Source organism: Dermochelys coriacea, chromosome 6, assembly GCF_009764565.3.
Source record: "Dermochelys coriacea isolate rDerCor1 chromosome 6, rDerCor1.pri.v4, whole genome shotgun sequence".
NCBI lineage: Eukaryota > Metazoa > Chordata > Testudines > Dermochelyidae > Dermochelys > Dermochelys coriacea.
In genome coordinates this window covers 12,879,816-12,898,680 of record NC_050073.1, presented here as the reverse complement: position 1 = coordinate 12,898,680, position 18,865 = coordinate 12,879,816, and the positions used below count along the sequence as shown (strand labels likewise).

Sequence of the window (18,865 nt, the reverse complement as noted above, 5' to 3'; positions counted from 1 at the left end):
TCTTGTTTACACTACAGCGCCTTTTCCAGTGTAGAATCATAGAATATCAGGGTTGGAAGGGACCTCAGGAGGTCACCTAGTCCAACCCCCTGCTCAAAGCATGACCAATCCCCAATTTTTGCCCAGATCCCTAAATGGCCCCCTCAAGGATTGAGCTCACAACCCTGGGTTTAGCAGGCCGATGCTCAAACCCCTGAGCTATCCCTCCCCCCGTATAGCTCTGCCAGCTAGACTCACCCCTGCTTAGTACCCTCTTCCATTCAAGAAATGTATTTCAGATTCCTGCTGGCACTGTCAGTCTGCAGTGCCTTCTCTGGCTTGTCAGATTAGGGTTATATCTGCTGGTCAGCCACAGAGCCACTCATTAGACTACTTCCCAGCCTGGTGAGCCACCTGTGATTCATTAATTTTATACCAGTGTAACTCCACTGGTTTAATTGGATTGCTCCTGATTTACACTGCTACAAGTGAGGAGAGAATTAAGCATAAGCACTGACTCCGTGGGTACTCCAGGGATCAAGCACCCATAGAAAATAATAGTGGGGGTTGACCACCCCCACTAGCCACAACTGTTGAGCTTGGCTGCCTTCAGCTGTTTGGCAGCTTGCAAGGGGCCTTGATGGAGAGATTGAAATGGGGGCAGGAAGAGGCAGAGGGCGGGACCTCGGGGGGGGGGGAAGCAGGGACAGGAAGAGGTGGAGTGAGGGCGGGGCCTCAAGGGAGGGTGTGGAGTGGGAGTGGAGCACCCACCAGAAAAAATAAAAAAGTCAATGCCTATGATATAGCCCCAAATAGAGCACATTTCAGTAATCCAGTTCTGAGGTGAGAAAGGCATGGATTGTGGTTGTGAGGACCACATCTGACTGAAATGGTCACAATCTCTTTGCACTTGCAGCTGGTAAAAAGCATTCTTGGACACTACTGCCATATGATCTTTCAGTGGCAGCTGAAGATCCAATACATCCTCAGATTGCAAACATGAAACGTTCAATCAAAGGGGGAGATATCAACCTCGTCATATCATCCTGTTGCTTCTCCCAGTCTGAGAATCACCTCAGTCTTATCCAGACTGAGCTTCAGACAAATTGCTTTCATCCAGGCCAGGGCTCTCTTCCCGCGTTCGCCACCTTCCTGCTGGGTGACTTTGACCTATTACTTCACCTCTCTGTGCCAAAGTTTCTCCATCTGTACAAGGAGAATAATGGTGTTTCCCTCCTGGAGATCTATTGATGAAAAGTGCTATGTAAGAGCTAGACATTTGTTACCTGTGCACAGGAACATCTGTACTGCACATCTAAAAGATAATTAAGCTACTTAAATGACCATTAACAACATTTCTTTTCTGTTCAAAAACTAGAAAATTAAATGGCAAAAAGCATTGTTAACCCAGAGTTAAGGTTGCCCGGTCCCCTTCCAGAACATCAGGTTCAGCAAATCTCAAACTTGTGAAAACCAGGAAATACAGTTAAGGTACATGCCCATGCAAACGGATGTGTATCCTCTGTGAGCAGTGCCCCAGTAAATCCATAACATATGCTCACACTCTGCCTTTGCTTGGCACTGAACAGGAGCTACCTACACCTTCCCTCTTGTACACTTAGCCCACTTCACAAAAACAATTACTAACTTTTACACCTTCAAGCCTGTTTTACAACATCACCTTTATGTACTCAACACCATCAAACATGGTAGGTTCACTTACCTTTCATTAAACCCACAGAACGCATTCATCTGCTACCTAACTGGTGACTATCCCCATGACAAGAAGACCCCTGTGCCCTGCTAGTGGAACAGCCTACACAACACAACCCTAAAATGGGACATACTGGATCTCCCAAGGTTCACATTCACCTGTTTCCTTTGGTTACTCACACAGGGGTCAGGAAGAAAGGCTCACCCCGCACCCACCTAGAAGGCCAGAGCCTCACAGATCACCTCATATCACAGTCACAGCTCTTCCAACCTGCACTAACTAACCCCACCATAATTCAATAGAGCAACACCTAACACAGTGAATGCAGCTGGAGTGCATGCAGATAATTCCTAGTGGCTATTGCCAGCCTCAGAGAAGGTAGAGTTATGATTGTGTGGACGTTTACATTCACGGTGTATTTTCTGGTTTACACACGTTTGAGACTTGCTGAATTCAATGTTATAGAAAAGCATGAGCTATCACTGAGAGGTGATAACACATCAAGGCAAGATGGCCGGGTCCCCCACAACATAGGCACAAGCATGAAGTCCAGCATCAGTGCTACTCCAAGTCAGAGAAGTGCAAGCAAAGCTAGTGGTCTTGCATGAGCCCTGTTGCTGGGGAAGACCTGTGTGCCTGGGGAGTCAGAGGCCTGATGGGTGACGGCTTCTGGAAAAACTGAGGTACATTCACAACACTGCTCTGTGAGGTGATCATCAGTTGTAATGCACAATTCAATCAGACTGTGCAAACTGGATGGAGGCTCCACGTGGTAAAGCTCATCCTTAATCTCCTTGTTTAACCCAGGAGCAAATGGTGGCGCTGGGTCACCTCATTCCACGCAGTGTCAGAAGCAAAAAGACAAAATTCAGTAGTGTACTTGGCTGTGGGCTGATCCCCTGCTGTAAGGCTTGAAGGGCTGCCTCGGCGGTCTGCATTCAATTGGGGTCACCAAAGATGACGGACACAGCTTGAATTAATACCTCTAATTGCTGCAAGAGGGGACTGGGTTCCAGATGTGGGGAAGCCCTGGCCAAGGCTTCCCCAGTCAACAAACAAGATGAGCTTCACCTGGGTCTGATCCGTGGGGAATGTTTGGGGGTGTAGGAGGAACAGGAGCTGACATTGGTTTAGGAATCCCCAAAAGTTGTCCCAACCTCCATCAGATATGTCTTTGGCTCCAGGAAGGGCACACTAGGAGGACCCAGCTGAGCAATCTGTGCCTGCAGAGCTGCATTCTGCAATTGCAGGTGTGATGGGTTGGATCACAGAAACCCCCCTGGGGGCTGCCAACTGATGTGCCAAGACTAATTCTGCTTTTGCTTTCCTGCCCTGGCAGCTTGGGACTTCGGTACCCTGCCTGGTTTGAACCAGACCTGCTAGCCTGCTGCAAACCCAGAGCCAGGTTTGAACCACATCCCCTAACAGCTGTAGGCTTAATTGAAAGCAGCTTAAGAAGTGTTCCTGTCTTTAATACTCAGATGCCCAACTCCCAATGGGGTCCAAACCCCAAATAAATCCGTTTTACCCTATATAAAGCTTATACAGGGTAAACTCATAAATTGTTTGCCTCTATAACACTGATGCACAGCTGTTCACCCACCCAGGTATTAATACATACTCTGGGTTAATTAATAAGTAAAAAGTGATTTTACATACAGAAAGTAAGATTTAAGTGGTTCCAAGTAGTGACAGATAGAAGAAAGTGTGGATTAAGTTTAGAAGTGTGTGCAACAAGAGTGATGTCATGGTGGGAGTCTGCTATAGACCACCGGACCAGGGGGATGAGGTGGATGAGGCTTTCTTCCGGCAACTCACGGAAGCTACTAGATCGCATGCCCTGATTCTCATGGGTGACTTTAATTTTCCTGATATCTGCTGGGAGAGCAATACAGCGGTGCATAGACAATCCAGGAAGTTTTTGGAAAGCGTAGGGGACAATTTCCTGGTGCAAGTGCTAGGGGAGCCAACTAGGGGGAGCGCTTTTCTTGACCTGCTGCTCACAAACCGGGTAGAATTAGTGGGGGAAGCAAAAGTGGATGGGAATCTGGGAGGCAGTGACCATGAGTTGGTTGAGTTCAGGATCCTGACGCAGGGAAGAAAGGTAAGCAGCAGGATACGGACCCTGGACTTCAGGAAAGCAGACTTTGACTCCCTCAGGGAACAGATGGCCAGGATCCCCTGGGGGACTAACATGAAAGGGAAGGGAGTCCAGGAGAGCTGGCTGTATTTCAAGGAATCCCTGTTGAGGTTACAGGGACAAACCATCCCGATGAGTCGAAAGAATAGTAAATATGGCAGGCGACCAGCTTGGCTTAATGGTGAAATCCTAGCGGATCTTAAACATAAAAAAGAAGCTTACAAGAAGTGGAAGGTTGGACATATGACCAGGGAAGAGTATAAAAATATTGCTCGGGCATGTAGGAAAGATATCAGGAGGGCCAAATCGCACCTGGAGCTGCAGCTAGCAAGAGATGTCAAGAGTAACAAGAAGGGTTTCTTCAGGTATGTTGGCAACAAGAAGAAAGCCAAGGAAAGTGTGGGCCCCTTACTGAATGAGGGAGGCAAGCTAGTGACAGAGGATGTGGAAAAAGCTAATGTACTCAATGCTTTTTTTGCCTCTGTTTTCACTAACAAGGTCAGCTCCCAGACTGCTGTGCTGGGCAACACAAAATGGGGAAGAGATGGCCAGCCCTCTGTAGAGATAGAGGTGGTTAGGGACTATTTAGAAAAGCTGGACGTGCACAAGTCCATGGGGCCGGACGAATTGCATCCGAGAGTGCTGAAGGAATTGGCGGCTGTGATTGCAGAGCCCTTGGCCATTATCTTTGAAAACTCGTGGCGAACGGGGGAAGTCCCGGATGACTGGAAAAAGGCTAATGTAGTGCCCATCTTTAAAAAAGGGAAGAAGGAGGATCCTGGGAACTACAGGCCGGTCAGCCTCACCTCAGTCCCTGGAAAAATCATGGAGCAGGTCCTCAAAGAATCAATCCTGAAGCACTTAGAGGAGAGGAAAGTGATCAGGAACAGTCAGCATGGATTCACCAAGGGAAGGTCATGCCTGACTAATCTAATCGCCTTTTATGATGAGATTACTGGTTCTGTGGATGAAGGGAAAGCAGTGGATGTATTGTTTCTTGACTTTAGCAAAGCTTTTGACACGGTCTCCCACTGCATTCTTGTCAGCAAGTTAAGGAAGTATGGGCTGGATGAATGCACTATAAGGTGGGTAGAAAGCTGGCTAGATTGTCGGGCTCAACGGGTAGTGATCAATGGCTCCATGTCTAGTTGGCAGCCGGTGTCAAGTGGAGTGCCCCAGGGGTCGGTCCTGGGGCCCGTTTTGTTCAATATCTTCATAAATGATCTGGAAGATGGTGTGGATTGCACTCTCAGCAAATTTGCGGATGATACTAAACTGGGAGGAGTGGTAGATACGCTGGAGGGGAGGGATAGGATACAGAAGGACCTAGACAAATTGGAGGATTGGGCCAAAAGAAATCTAATGAGGTTCAATAAGGATAAGTGCAGGGTCCTGCACTTAGGATGGAAGAATCCAATGCACCGCTACAGACTAGGGACCGAATGGCTCGGCAGCAGTTCTGCGGAAAAGGACCTAGGGGTGACAGTGGACGAGAAGCTGGATATGAGTCAGCAGTGTGCCCTTGTTGCCAAGAAGGCCAATGGCATTTTGGGATGTATAAGTAGGGGCATAGCGAGCAGATCGAGGGACGTGATCGTTCCCCTCTATTCGACACTGGTGAGGCCTCATCTGGAGTACTGTGTCCAGTTTTGGGCCCCACACTACAGGAAGGATGTGGATAAATTGGAAAGAGTACAACGAAGGGCAACGAAAATGATTAGGGGTCTAGAGCACATGACTTATGAGGAGAGGCTGAGGGAGCTGGGATTGTTTAGTCTGCAGAAGAGAAGAATGAGGGGGGATTTGATAGCTGCTTTCAACTACCTGAAAGGGGGTTTCAAAGAGGATGGCTCTAGACTGTTCTCAATGGTAGCAGATGACAGAACGAGGAGTAATGGTCTCAAGTTGCAATGGGGGAGGTTTAGATTGGATATTAGGAAAAACTTTTTCACTAAGAGGGTGGTGAAACACTGGAATGCGTTACCTAGGGAGGTGGTAGAATCTCCTTCCTTAGAGGTTTTTAAGGTCAGGCTTGACAAAGCCCTGGCTGGGATGATTTAACTGGGACTTGGTCCTGCTTTGAGCAGGGGGTTGGACTAGATGACCTTCTGGGGTCCCTTCCAACCCTGATATTCTATGATTCTATGAAAGTGAATTACCTAGGAAAAACAAAACGCGCAAGTCTAAGCCTAGTACAATAATAAAACTGAATACAGATAAAAACTCACCATCAGAGATGTTTCTTTCACAGACTGGACACCTTTCTAGTCTGGGCACAATCCTTTCCCCTGGTGCAGCCCTTGTTCCAGCTCAGGTGGTAGCTAGGGGATTTCTCATGATTGCAGCCCCCTTTGTTCTGTTCCACCCACTTGTATATCTTTTGCATAAAGTGGGAATTCAGAGGTGGGAACCCAGAGGGACAAAGTTTCTCATTTGTTAGTCTTTAAGGTGCCACAAGGACTCCTTGTTGTTTTTATTGTAACTTTAAGGTACTACTAGTAAACACCAAATTGAGTAGGCATTAGTGGTCTTAAGCCTGATGAAACTGAAGAAAGTATTTATTTCATGTACCTAAAATACACCATATAAGAAATTATTTATTTATTTTAGGTACATGAAATAAATACTTTCTTCAGTTTCATCAGGCTTAAGACCACTAATGCCTACTCAATTTGGTGTTTAACTAGTAGTACCTTAAGTTACAATAAAAGCAACAAGGAGTCCTTGTGGCACCTTAAAGACTAACAAATTTATTTGAGCATAAGCTTTCATGGGCTAAAACCCACTTCATCAGATGCATGGAGTGGAAAATACAGTAGACAGGTACACAGCACATGAAAAGATGGGAGTTGCCTTACCAAGTGGGGGGGAGGGGGTCAGTGCTAACAAGCCAGTTCAATTAGGGTGGAAGTGGCCTATTCACAACAGTTGACAAGAAGGGGTGAATACCAAGGGAGGAAAAATCACTTTGTAGTGCTAATGAGGCTAATGTAGTCAAGATGACCCATTTCAAAGAATTGACAAGAAGGTGTGAGCATCAGCCGGGGGGCAGGGGGGAATTAGTTTTTGTAGTGACCCATTCACTCCCAGTATTTATTCAGGCCTAATTTGATGGTGTCCAGTTTGCAAAGTAATTCCAGTTCTACAGTTTCTCATTGGAGTCTCTAAAAGAAAAGGAGTACTTGTGGCACCTTAGAGACTAACAAATTTATTAGAGCATAAGTCTCTAAGGTGCCACAAGTACTCCTTTTCTTTTTGCGAATACAGACTAACACGGCTGCTACTCTGAAACCTGTCATTGGAGTCTGTTTTTGAAGTTTTTTTGTTGAAGAATTGCCACTTTTAAGTCTGTTATTGCGTGTGCAGGGAGATTGAAGTGTTCTCCTACTGGGTTTTGAATGTTACAATTATTGATACACATCTGATTTGTGTCCATTTATTCGTTTGTGTAGAGACTGTCCAGTTTGGCCAATGTCCATGGCAGAGGGGCATTGCTGGCACATGATGGCATATATCACATTGGTAGATGTGCACGTGAATGAGCCCCTGATGGTGTGGCTGATGTTGTTAGGTCCTATGATGGTGTCCCTAGATATGCAGACAGAGTTGGCAATGGGTTTTGTTGCAGGGATTGGTTCCTGGGTTAGTGTTTTTGTTGTTGGTTGTGTAGTTGCTGATGAGTATTTGCTTCAGGTTGGGGGGCTGTCTGTAAGCGAGGACTGGCCTTTCTCCCAAGGTCTCTGAGAGTGAGGGATCCTGCTTCAGGATAGGTTGTAGATCCTTCATGATGCACTGGAGAGGTATGAGTTGGGGGCTGTAGGTGACAGCTAGTGGCATTCTGTTACTTTCTTTGTTGGGTCTGTCCTGTAATAGGTGATTTCTGGATACCCTTCTAGCTCTGTCAGTCTGTTTCCTCACTTCACCAGGTGGGTATTGTAGTTTTAAGAACGCTTGATAGAGATCCTGTAGATGTTTGTCTCTGTCTGAGGGATTGGATCAAATGCAGTTGTATCTTAGGGCTTGGCTGTAGACAATGTATCCTGTGACTTGGTCTGGATTAAAGCTGGAGGCATGTAGGTAAGTAGAGTGTCCAGTAGGTTTCCGGTATAGGGTGGTGTTTATGTGACCATTGCTTATTTGCACTGTAGTGTCTAGGAAGTGGATCTCTTGTGTGGACTGGTCCAGACTGAGGTTGTTGGTGGGGTGGATTTTGTTGAAATCCTGGTGGAATTCCTCAAGGGCCTCCTTTCCATGGGTCCAGATGATGAAGATGTCATCAATGTAGCACAAGTAGAGTTGGAGTATTAGGGAACGAGAGCTGAGGAAGTGTTGTTCTAAGTCAGCCATAAAAATGTTGGCATACTGTGGGGCCATGTGGGTATCCATATAGCAGTCCCGCTGACTTAAAGGTATAAATTGTCCCCAAATCTGAAATAGTTGTGGGTGAGCACAAAGTCACAAATTCAGCCACCCAGTTTGCCTTGACATTATCGGGGATACTGTTCCTGGCTGCTTGTAGTCCATCTTTGTGTGGAATGCTGGTGTAGAGGGCTTCCACATCCATAGTGGCTAGGTTGGCGTTTTCTGGAAGATCACCGATGGATTGTAGTTTCCTCAGGAAGTCAGTGGTGTCTCGAAGATAGCTGGGAGTGCTGGTAGCATAAGGCCTGAGGAGAGAGTCTACATAGCCAGACAATCCTGCTGTCAGGGTGCCAATGCCTGCGATGATGGGGCGTCCAGGATTCCCAGCTTTATGGATCTTGGGTAGCAGATAGAATACCCCTGGTCGAGGCTGTATGCGTGTGTCTGTGTAGATTTGTTCCGGAGCTTCTTCAGGGAGTTTCTTAAGCAAATGGTGCAGTTTCTTTTGGTAACCCCCAGTGGGATCAGAGGGTAATGGCTCGTAGAATGTGGTGTCAGAGAGCTGCCTAGCAGTCTTTTGTTCATATTCCAACCTATTCATGTTACAATGTCATTTTAATATCCCATTAAAATTATTTTAGGAATAGTTTTATTTAATCCTTTGGCAATGCTTTGCCAAAAAAACCGATTTATGCTTGAAGCTCATGACATTCATTCATAGACTGGGGTTGGTTTGCTTGGTTTTGCTAATTTCTTTGCTGTTGCTACTTGCCTGTGGATGCATTAGCTCAAAGGTGAGAGCTGCTGTGAATGCTGAAGTAAAGAGATGGGAGCTAAGACAGATAGTGGGTGAAACCCTGGCTTCAATGACAATTGCTCCCATTGACTTCAGTGGGTCCAGAATTTCAACCAGCGTCTCCTTTCTGCACAGGGAGGGGACCCAGCTGGCAAACTCTGGAAGAAATCTTGGTTGGGGGGGGATATGTAACCCACGTGCCCCTCCCCCACGAGTCACCTCTGAAGTTATAGATATTAAGGCCAGAAGGGATCAATAGCTCATCTAGTCTGACCTCATATATAACATAAGCTGTAGATTTTCACTTACCCCTATGTTGAGTCTAATAGGTTGTATTTGACTAAAGCATTTCTTCCAGAAAGGCATCCAGTCTGGATTTGAAACCATCAAGAAATAGAAAATCCATCACTTCCCTTGATAGTTTGTTCCAATGGTTAACCGCCCCCACTGTTTGTTTTTTTAAAGTGTGCCTTATGTCTAATTTGACTTTGTCTGGCATTAACTTCAAGCCATTGGGTCTCGTTATGCCTTTCTCCACTAGATTAAAGAGCCCGTTAGTACCTACTATTTCTTCCCCGTTAAGGTACTTAGACACCATAATGAAGTCATATCTTGATCTTACTTTTGCTAAACTAAAAAAAAAATTGACCTCCTTCAGTCAGTCACTGGCATTTTCTCCAGCCCTCAAAAAAATTGAGGCTCCTTTCCAGTGTTTCAACAGCCTTTTAAAAATGCTGACATCAGAACTGGACACAGCATTCCAGTATCAGTCTCACCAATTTACATTTATAAAATCACTGCTGAGGAAGGCTGAAGAGTGGTGGATTGACATTTTGTCTTTGTCGGTTGCTCCATATTAAGTGGCAGGACAAACTCAGCAATGGTTTGGTTTCAGCAGCTTTCTTGGTGTCGACACATTAGGATGGAAGATTCATGAATTGGAAAACATGTTTACCAAGGAAAGCTACTAGATGGTTGATGGTCACATGGGTGCCAAAAGCTTTGTTGGCTCAATAAGACTGCCAATTGTGTACATAAATGGAGAATCCAGCCAGACCATCCTAAGGTCCCAGGTAGAGATTGATCTGGGTGCTGCTCGATCTGCAAGGAGGCTATGTCAGTTTAGGATTTGCCATGATGATGATAATCCAGCACTATTTGTTATACAGATGCTGCCTTAAAATTAACTTGCCCTGTTACGCTCTTGGTGTCAGGATCTAATAAGCCACCATTTCTGTTTAGTTATGGGGATGTACTTTCAGAAAATGTAACAGCAATTACACATCGCTGAGTGATAGTCATCATACTTTAAATTATAAGCAAATACTCATCTTTTTGGTTCTTACTTTAGTGGGTAAATTAAAGTCAACTCTCTCGGTCAGAGAAACACAATCATTCCTATTGTATCTCCAGAACTGATTTGAAAAACACAAAAGCATAAAACCACTGGAGACATTCCCATTGGTGTGAGTTCTTAGAACTACATGTGAATGCTCAGAGTACCACAAGTTCAAAAAATGAATAGGTTACACTTAGGAGAACCTATTCTATTTGACTCTGTATTTAAATACATCTTAATGTACTGGATATATTTTTGGTTTGGAGGATTTAGTATGAATGTAATGCATTGAAATGGCAGAATCTCACTCAATGTATGATCACACATATAAAAGCCTATTTTACTATTCAGGAAATAGATTTAAAATGTGTGTCCAGAGAACAACATAGGAAATGTCTATTCTCTTTTCAGGGCAGAACATCAGCATGAGCTGCATCCTTCGCCTATTTACCCGCTCTGTGAAGCACTGGCGGATCCAAACTGTAAAATAAAGACACTACGGTAAGAAATTGTTCCTTTCTTTTTTAAAATCCCCTTTTTACTGCTGTTATCTCAGAAATTCTACAGCTGTGCAGCTCTTCACCATGGCTGCTCAGGAATTTGTTTAACTGTCCAGTCAATGGGGCAGATACTCAGCTGATGTAAAAAGAAAAAGAGTACTTGTGGCACCTTAGAGACTAACAAATTTATTTGAGCATAAGCTTTTGTGAGCTACAGCTCACTTCATCGGAGTGAGCTGTAGTTCACGAAAGCTTATGCTCAAATAAATTTGTTAGTCTCTAAGGTACCAAAAGTACTCCTTTTCTTTTTGCGAATACAGACTAACACGGCTGCTACTCTGAAACCTATCAGCTGATGTAAACTGTCATAGCTCCATTGACATCAAGTTTCACCATCTGAGCATTTGCTGGAATATATGTGGATTTGGCTTATATAGCAGCCTAGCGGTTCAAGGACATTTACCCCAGTTCCCATAGCAACAGGTGAGCAGGAGAGACAGAGCTAAGCAGTGTGACTGGGAGTGGTTTAAGGTCAGGAAAGACTCAAGAGGTTGGAGGAAAATTTTAGGTATTTTAATCTTGGGTATTTCTAAGATGCCTGTCACCGTGGTGTCTAAACCCTGTGCACATCTATTTGTTTACCATTCATGTGTCCTCGTTTGATCTCATTTCTCCCTGATTCAAAGGTGGAGTTTGGGGGGAGAAGAGGGTGGTTTTGTTTCTCTCTCTCTCTCTCCCGCTATGATGGTTCTCAGGGCACCCAGGACTGAATGTCACTTCATTACCCCCTGAGTCACTGAAGTACTCAAATAATGTTTTAAAGACTTCAAGTTACAGAGAATCCACCATTTATACTAGTTTAAACCTACAAGTGAAAAGATAAATTTATTAGACAAAGGAAATGCAGTAGATCTAATCTACCTGGATTTCAGTTAAGGCATTTGATACAGTTCCACTTGGGAAATTATTGAATTGGAGAAGATGGGGATTAATATGAGAACTGAAAGGTGGATAAGGAAGTGGTTAAAGGGGCAGCCACAACAGGTCATACTGAAAGGTGAACTGTCAGGCTGGGGTGAAGTTCCTAATGGAGTTCCTCAAGGATCAGTTTTGGGACCAATCTTATTTAACATTTTTATTACTGACCTTAGCACAAAAAGTGAGAGTGTGCTAATAAAATTTACAGTGAAACAAAGTTGTGAGGTTTTGCCAATATGGAGGAGGACCATAATATCCTACAAGAAGGTATGGATGACCTTGTAAACTGGAATAGTAGAAATGGGATGAAATTTAATATTGCAAAATGCAAGGTTGGGCATTTAGGGATTAACAACAAGAATTTTTGCAACAAGCTGGGGATTTATCAATTGGAAGTGACAGAGGAGGAGAAAGACCTGGGTGTATTGGTTGATCACAGGATGACTATGAGCCATCAATGAGATGTGACTGTGAAAAAGGCTAATGCAGTCCTAGGATCTGGACTGGTGAGGCATTTCCAGTCGAGATAGGGAAGTGTTAATACCATTATACAAGGCTCTGGTGAAGCCTCATCTGGAATACAGTGTGTAATTCTGGTCTCCCATGTTTAATAAAGATTAATTCAAACTGGAACAGATGCAGAAAAGGGCTACTAGGATGATTTGAGGAATGGAAAACCGACCTCATGAGAGGAGTCGTGGGAAGCTTGGCTTGTCTGGATTAACCAAAAGAAGGCTTAGGAAGATACGATTGCTCTCTATGGATACATCAGATGGATGAAAACCAGGGAGGAAGCGGAGTTATTTAGATTAAGCACAAGTGTGGACACAAGAACAAGTGGTTATAAACTGGCCATCAACAAGTTTAGGCTTGAAATTAGGCGAAGGTTTCTAACCATCAGAGGAGTGAAGTTGTGGAACAGCCTTCGAAGGGGAGAAGTGGGGGCAAAAAACCTACTAACTTCAAGACTGAGCTGGATAAGTTTATGGAGGTGGTGGTATGATGGGACTGCCTCCAATGGCATGTGGCCCATCAGCGACTGCTAGTAGCAAAAATCCCCAACTGCTAGACACGAGACAATAGGTTGGGAGGGCTCCAAGTCACTACAGCCTATATGTCAGAAAAAATACTCATTAATGTGAAATAAAGGCCCAGAATGGAGCTTCTTAAAGCAGCTGTACTTGCAAGGGTATCTATGAATAGTGAAATCAAGGAGCTGCAAGAGGAGAAGTTTGTTTTTGAAACGGGTAGTATTGGAGCCAAAATTTGACAAGCTCAGTCAAGAAACAAAAAATGGCCAACCTTACAACAACATGAAAAAATAATTCCAAATGGCTGGTCAGGGGAAAAATCCCAGGTGTCCCCACCGTAGAACCATATTGGTACAAAATATATTGTAACAGCAGGGGGATTGGAAGGAATGAGGCGAGACATTATACACAATCCAAAATGTCATGAGAGCCCTAACACAGCAGCGACTGCTTCCCCTGGAGCCGGCAACGGGCAGTACCACCAGCCATAAGAACACTTTGTTTCAATTTCCCATTCCCTCAGCCTCTCTTGCCACAACCCCCTGCAGTCCAGCCACTGGGGGAGAGGAAGCCCATTACAATTTAATTAATAATAATAATAATAGAGATGAAATTGCTGCACATGGTGGGATTGTATACAAGGGAAACTGTCCTAATGCCACACAATATGAAATGCCAAGCATAACTCTCAGCTGTAAATAAAAATGTGGGGCTATTTTATGAATTTGCCAAGGGCCCAATTAGATTTTAAAACTGAAATCTAACAAATTATATTAGCCAATTTGATAAGTGTTGTAGCCAATGAATTTAATTAGGAGAACCTCTTTTGTTGAGTCCAGGGAGTGTTAGACTAATTTTATTGCTAGGTTCTTTTCAGGTCAGCTTTTACACTGGAGTGTATTTCTCAGATGAGGATACTTGGGGCTCTTAACTGACCAACAGTTTATTAATTCCCCCAGAACCACATACGTATATATGCATCAGTTCATCAGTCATGTGTTCATACAACAAATGTTCTAGGCATACAAGTACATATTCAGTCTTGCCAAGTGAGTAACAGACCAGTGTTGGGGTTCAGCCACTACACCAAGGAATAACACAAATCTCCAAAAAATTCTTATTACATCTATTTATAATAATTAGTTATCAATTCTTTAGTATCGCTCACAAATTTGTCCCACATTAAGCAACTGTAATAATTCTCCAAGGAATAACCATACAGTTTTCTTAAGGCACTTTTACAAATATTACTCCTGAGGGAATTCTGTGTGACAGTGCGCCCACAGAAAACAGCCTCCCCCCTGCAGAATGCCTGGGCTTCCCTGCAGAACATGGCAGGGAAGCCACGGGAAACCGCATGGGAGTGGGGGAATGACCATGAGCACAGTTTGGGGGGGACTGCACTGCCAAACCGCAGCAAGCCGGGGGGGGGCACACAGGGTTACCTGCCACTGCCGCCCCCTCCTCCTCTCATTTCTGCCAGTGCAAAGCTGCCCAGGAGGCAGTGTCTCAGTTCTGTTGACTCTGCAGCTGAACATCACCTCCTGGGTCCAAGTGCCAGTTAGCTCCCCTTCTGTGTGCTGGGAACCTTCCTGTTGTCTGTGCAGCAGTGAGGGCTCACAGTGGGGCTGGGTAATGGGAGGTGGGGGAAATGAGGGAAGTGGGTGAAGGGTTGGGGAAGAGGCAGTGGGAAGAGAAGGGGTCGAATAGGACAGGGGAATGTGGGAGTGAGAGGAGGGAGAACGGGGCAGTGGGGGAGGGAGGTGAGATGGGGAAGAAAAAGGGATAGGGGAATCGCGGGGAGAAGTAGGAGCTCGGCAGCAGCTGGGGCTCCCCGATTAAGCAGGCCCATCGAACCATCACCAGCCATACCACGCTACACCTGGATCCCTCCGACGAGCCACACGCACCCAGACTCCCACTTCACTCATCCCCAACCAGCTGCACTTGGACCCCTACCCCATCAAGCCCTACTCCCCAGCACTCAGACCCCCCCACCCCTAGACCCCCCTCACCGAGCCCCATCTCCCCACACCCAGACCCCCCCATGCTGAGCCCCAGCCATCTTCACCTGGATCACTTGCAGAATCCCATTTCCCTGAACCTGGAACCCCCACAACAAGCCACTGTGCATACAGGTCTCCCACAGAGCCGCCCGCACCCAGATTGCCCCACACAGAAACCTCTCACCCCACACCTGGATCCTGTCCACACTTGGATCCTGCAGAGCTGAGCCTGCCTACCCACACCTGGTGCACACGGTGCTCAGGGGCAAGGCCTGGGGTATTTCTGGGGCAGGCCTGGCCCCTGCTCTTTGTCAGGGTCAGGTGTAGCCTCACTGCGGAGTCCCTGACCCAAGGTAGGTGGCAGCTTCAGGGTGATCTCCCACCTCAGTGCAGCCAGTGCCTGTGCTCCTCACTGCCATGCTAGAGCCACATTTATTTACTGAAAGAGAAAATGTGTAGAATTTTAAAATATTGTGTGCATAATTTTTAATTTTTTGGCGCAGAATTCTGTCAGGAGTAGAATATGGTGCCTGCTATTGGAAGTGTTTGGTATGAAAGAGACAAGTTTAAAATATCAAAAGCAATTGCTTAAAGCTGTATTTTTGAGGTTATCTTTGGCCAATATACTGAGGCTTAAAAAGGAGAAACGCAGATAGCGTTATTTAGTAAAAATCCATAACATGGTTACTTGAGATCTCATTAACAAGAGTGTACATGGAACAAGATAAAGTTTAGTTTCATATATATAAACACATAAAGAACACAAAGAGAAATACAATCTCTGAAAATAATTCTCACTGCTTCTTCTCAGTCCTGGTAACCCTAGGACGGAAAGAGTTGGTTTGTGTGGTTGGTCAAGTGCGTGGTAGTGCTTCTTAGTCCTGCAGCTTCTTAAATGGGTTCAGCAAATCTGGAGTCCCACACAATGACCTCAGCCTTATATACCCTGATTACAGGGCTCATTGGCCAGGGCTACTCTCTGATACTCTATTGGACATTTGACCCGTCAGTGCTCAGAGATAATGGCAAGTGTGGATCTCCAATAGGTGGTGTTGATGTACAACTAATCTCTCAGAAGCTTTTCTTAGTCAGAGGGATCTTATATTTCATTCATTTCACAGATTGTATTTCATTATTAGCCCAGACTCTCAATTGAAATTTCTCCCCTTAAGGGATTTCTCGTTAGGTGCTTATCTCTTTTAATGTTCCTTTCTCCTTCATTTCTATGACTTGTGTGGTACAATTATAGTTTAGAAAGAAAACAACATTCTGTGGTTATATCTAGTTCCTTTCATTTCACGTCTTTCAGGACATATAGTAGAACATGAGGCATGACATGGGGGGAACAAGACAGATTATTCAGAGATGGACGTATCTGATTCCTAGGATACATGAATGTTGAGCTTATAATTCAGGGTGAAAGAAATATTGAAGGAACAAAACAAATTATCTATGGTATGTTTGATTTATATGGGAGATAAATGTGCAGCTTTGTGATGAAGATATGTGAACTGGACTTCTTTGGGAAAACAACAGGTTTGACCCACATATACATTCTTCTGTGTTTTTCATAGATTCATAGATACTAAGGTCAGAAGGGACCATTCTGATCATCTAGTCTGACCTCCTGCACAACGCAGGCCACAGAATCTCACCCACCCACTCCTTCGAAAAAACCTCACCTATGTCTGAGCTATTGAAGTCCTCAAATCGTGGTTTAAAGACTTCAAGGAGCAGAGAATCCTCCCTCAAGTGACCCGTGCCCCATGCTAGGAAGGCGAAAAACCTCCAGGGCCTCTCCAATCTGCCCTGCAGGAAATTCCTTCCCGACCCCAAATATGGCGATATGCTTGCCCATATACTTAGGGTTTAGCTGATGTGTTCTGGGTTCAAAGCAAGTTATTTCTAGTTAATTTAACCCCAATAGATTCTTGACCATCTCTTGATCTTGATTCACTCGCAGTCTATAATGGACCACTTTCCATTATAGGAAAGCAGGGTGTTACTCTGTTTGGCAGCATTTGGGGGGTTCTTTTTAGCTATGTTGCGAGGGGGAGAGCAGTTTTATCCATATGTAAATCATGCAAGAGTTTTGCCTAGGTGCTTGTAGTAAGTAGCCGGCCCCTTACATGGAATAGGGTTGAGTTCTCCTGTTCCAATCCAGGTGTGCCCTAGTTTTATGTAATGAGGAGGAGGAGACTACCCCTGGAAGTTATCAATGAGTTCAGAATCCTGAGAGGGAGGAGTCCAGATCCCAGAGAGGGAGCCCAGAAACAGAACTGGCCTGAGAGTTTCAGGGCGGGGGTCCCCTGGATGGGGGGAATGTGGAGCATTCCCTGGTTCAGCAGTGGAGCCAGGGCAGGCTGATGAAAGCTGAAGGCAGAAAGATAGTTGGGGGGCCACCTGTAAACTTCCCCAGGCCAGAGAGCCATGGCTGGAGTGGGCTGAAGGTGTACAGCAGCAGAGGGAGAGGTGTTGACTAAACATGGTCAGTCATGTTTCAAATCTGTAAAATACAGGAGTGGTTTGAACTTTGGATTCCTGGCCTTTAGGCAGAGAGATGCAGTTTGTGCTCTATTTTTTTACTTGCTGCCCATGGCCCAAAGGGGCTCTTTCAGAAGCTGGTGAGTGCCAGAGTTTGGGGGTGCTCCAGCTACACCTCATTCCCCATACACCCATACCTGTGGTGGGATGCAGGAGTGGGGGCATAGTGCAGGAAGCGCTATTGGACAGAGCTGCCATCATGTGCCTCTCTACAGAGAGAATCCTTCTCTGACCATGGCAGCTCACTTTAGGATTGCTTTGCATTGCTGGGCCATCAAGTAGTATTTTCTTTTGTCTACTCAGTTTTGATCTTCTAAGAAAACCTTCCTGACAAGGGGAAGTGTAATCACTTCCATACAAAAAGACATAAGATGATTTAAAGTCATAAATGCCTCTCAATGAGTTTGGAAGACTACTAGAACACTGGCAGTATGTAGTTATGCTGGAAGGTGTTAATGGCTGCCCTCAGTCACAGGACAGGTTAAAGCTGATGGATCTGCCAACCAGCCTTCATTCAGGCTAAAGAGGAAGACCAGTTAAATGGCCTTTTGTATAGTGATAGCAGAAACAATAGGAACCCCTGCCTGAAATAATGGGCCATATGGAAGGGCAGATGGGAAGCTTAGCCATGGAGCCTGAGTGGTTTTTCTCAACTCTGGTTGAAATGCAGGGGGTAGGAGACTTGGTTGGTGGCAGCTGAGTCTGTGTGTTAGAGCCAGTAAACTACATAAGACAAGAGAAAGTGATCAGAAGATGAGAGAAGCAGTGTGGCACTGGACCCTGAGAAGGAGCCCCGAGAGACAGAGCTCCTTGAGCACTACAGTGTCTGGGAAGGCAGGCTTGGGGATTTCTGAATCCAGAAATCTTTTTAAAATGTGTTAAAATATTTATTTCCTTTATGGCTGGAAGATAAATCATCAGGCTGTCAACATTTCAATCTCCACTGAGCCCACTGTTATTCATAACCCAGCTGTTGTGCCCTTTAAGAAAATAATGTGTTCTTCCTCTTCCTTCATTTGGTCTTTAATCTGAAAGGGCATGTGTTCAGCGACTATTACAGCCCCTCTTTTTGTTTGTTCTGCTTTAAAAAAACAAAAAAAAAGCTCTCTGCAGAAACTAATTACTTCTCATGCCCATAATTTCACCCCCCCCCAATAATCAGTTTCTTGAAGTAGGTGGTTTTGGGAGTGGGGGCTTTTTTCTTTTGTTTTTTCTTTGATTTCTGCTAGTTCATTTGACATTCAAGATGTTGTTTTAAAGGGCAGAACTATTAATAAAATGGTTTAGTTTTTTGAAGATTTTATAAAGTGTGTATGTGTGTTTGAGTGTTTGACATATCATTGTACAATCCAGACTAATGACAAGCTGTGTACACCTGAGCTGCAACTAGGGTGACCAGACAGCAAGTGTGAAAAATTGGGACAGAGGGTGGGGGCGTAATAGGAGCCTATATAAGAAAAGTCCCAAAAATTGGGA

The 18,865-nt window shown here is 44.9% G+C and overlaps 1 pseudogene; it reads left to right on the top strand.

Annotated features, from left to right (window-relative positions):
* LOC119856963 overlaps positions 1–18,865 on the top strand; it is a 201,379-nt pseudogene that overhangs the window by 53,958 nt on the left and 128,556 nt on the right.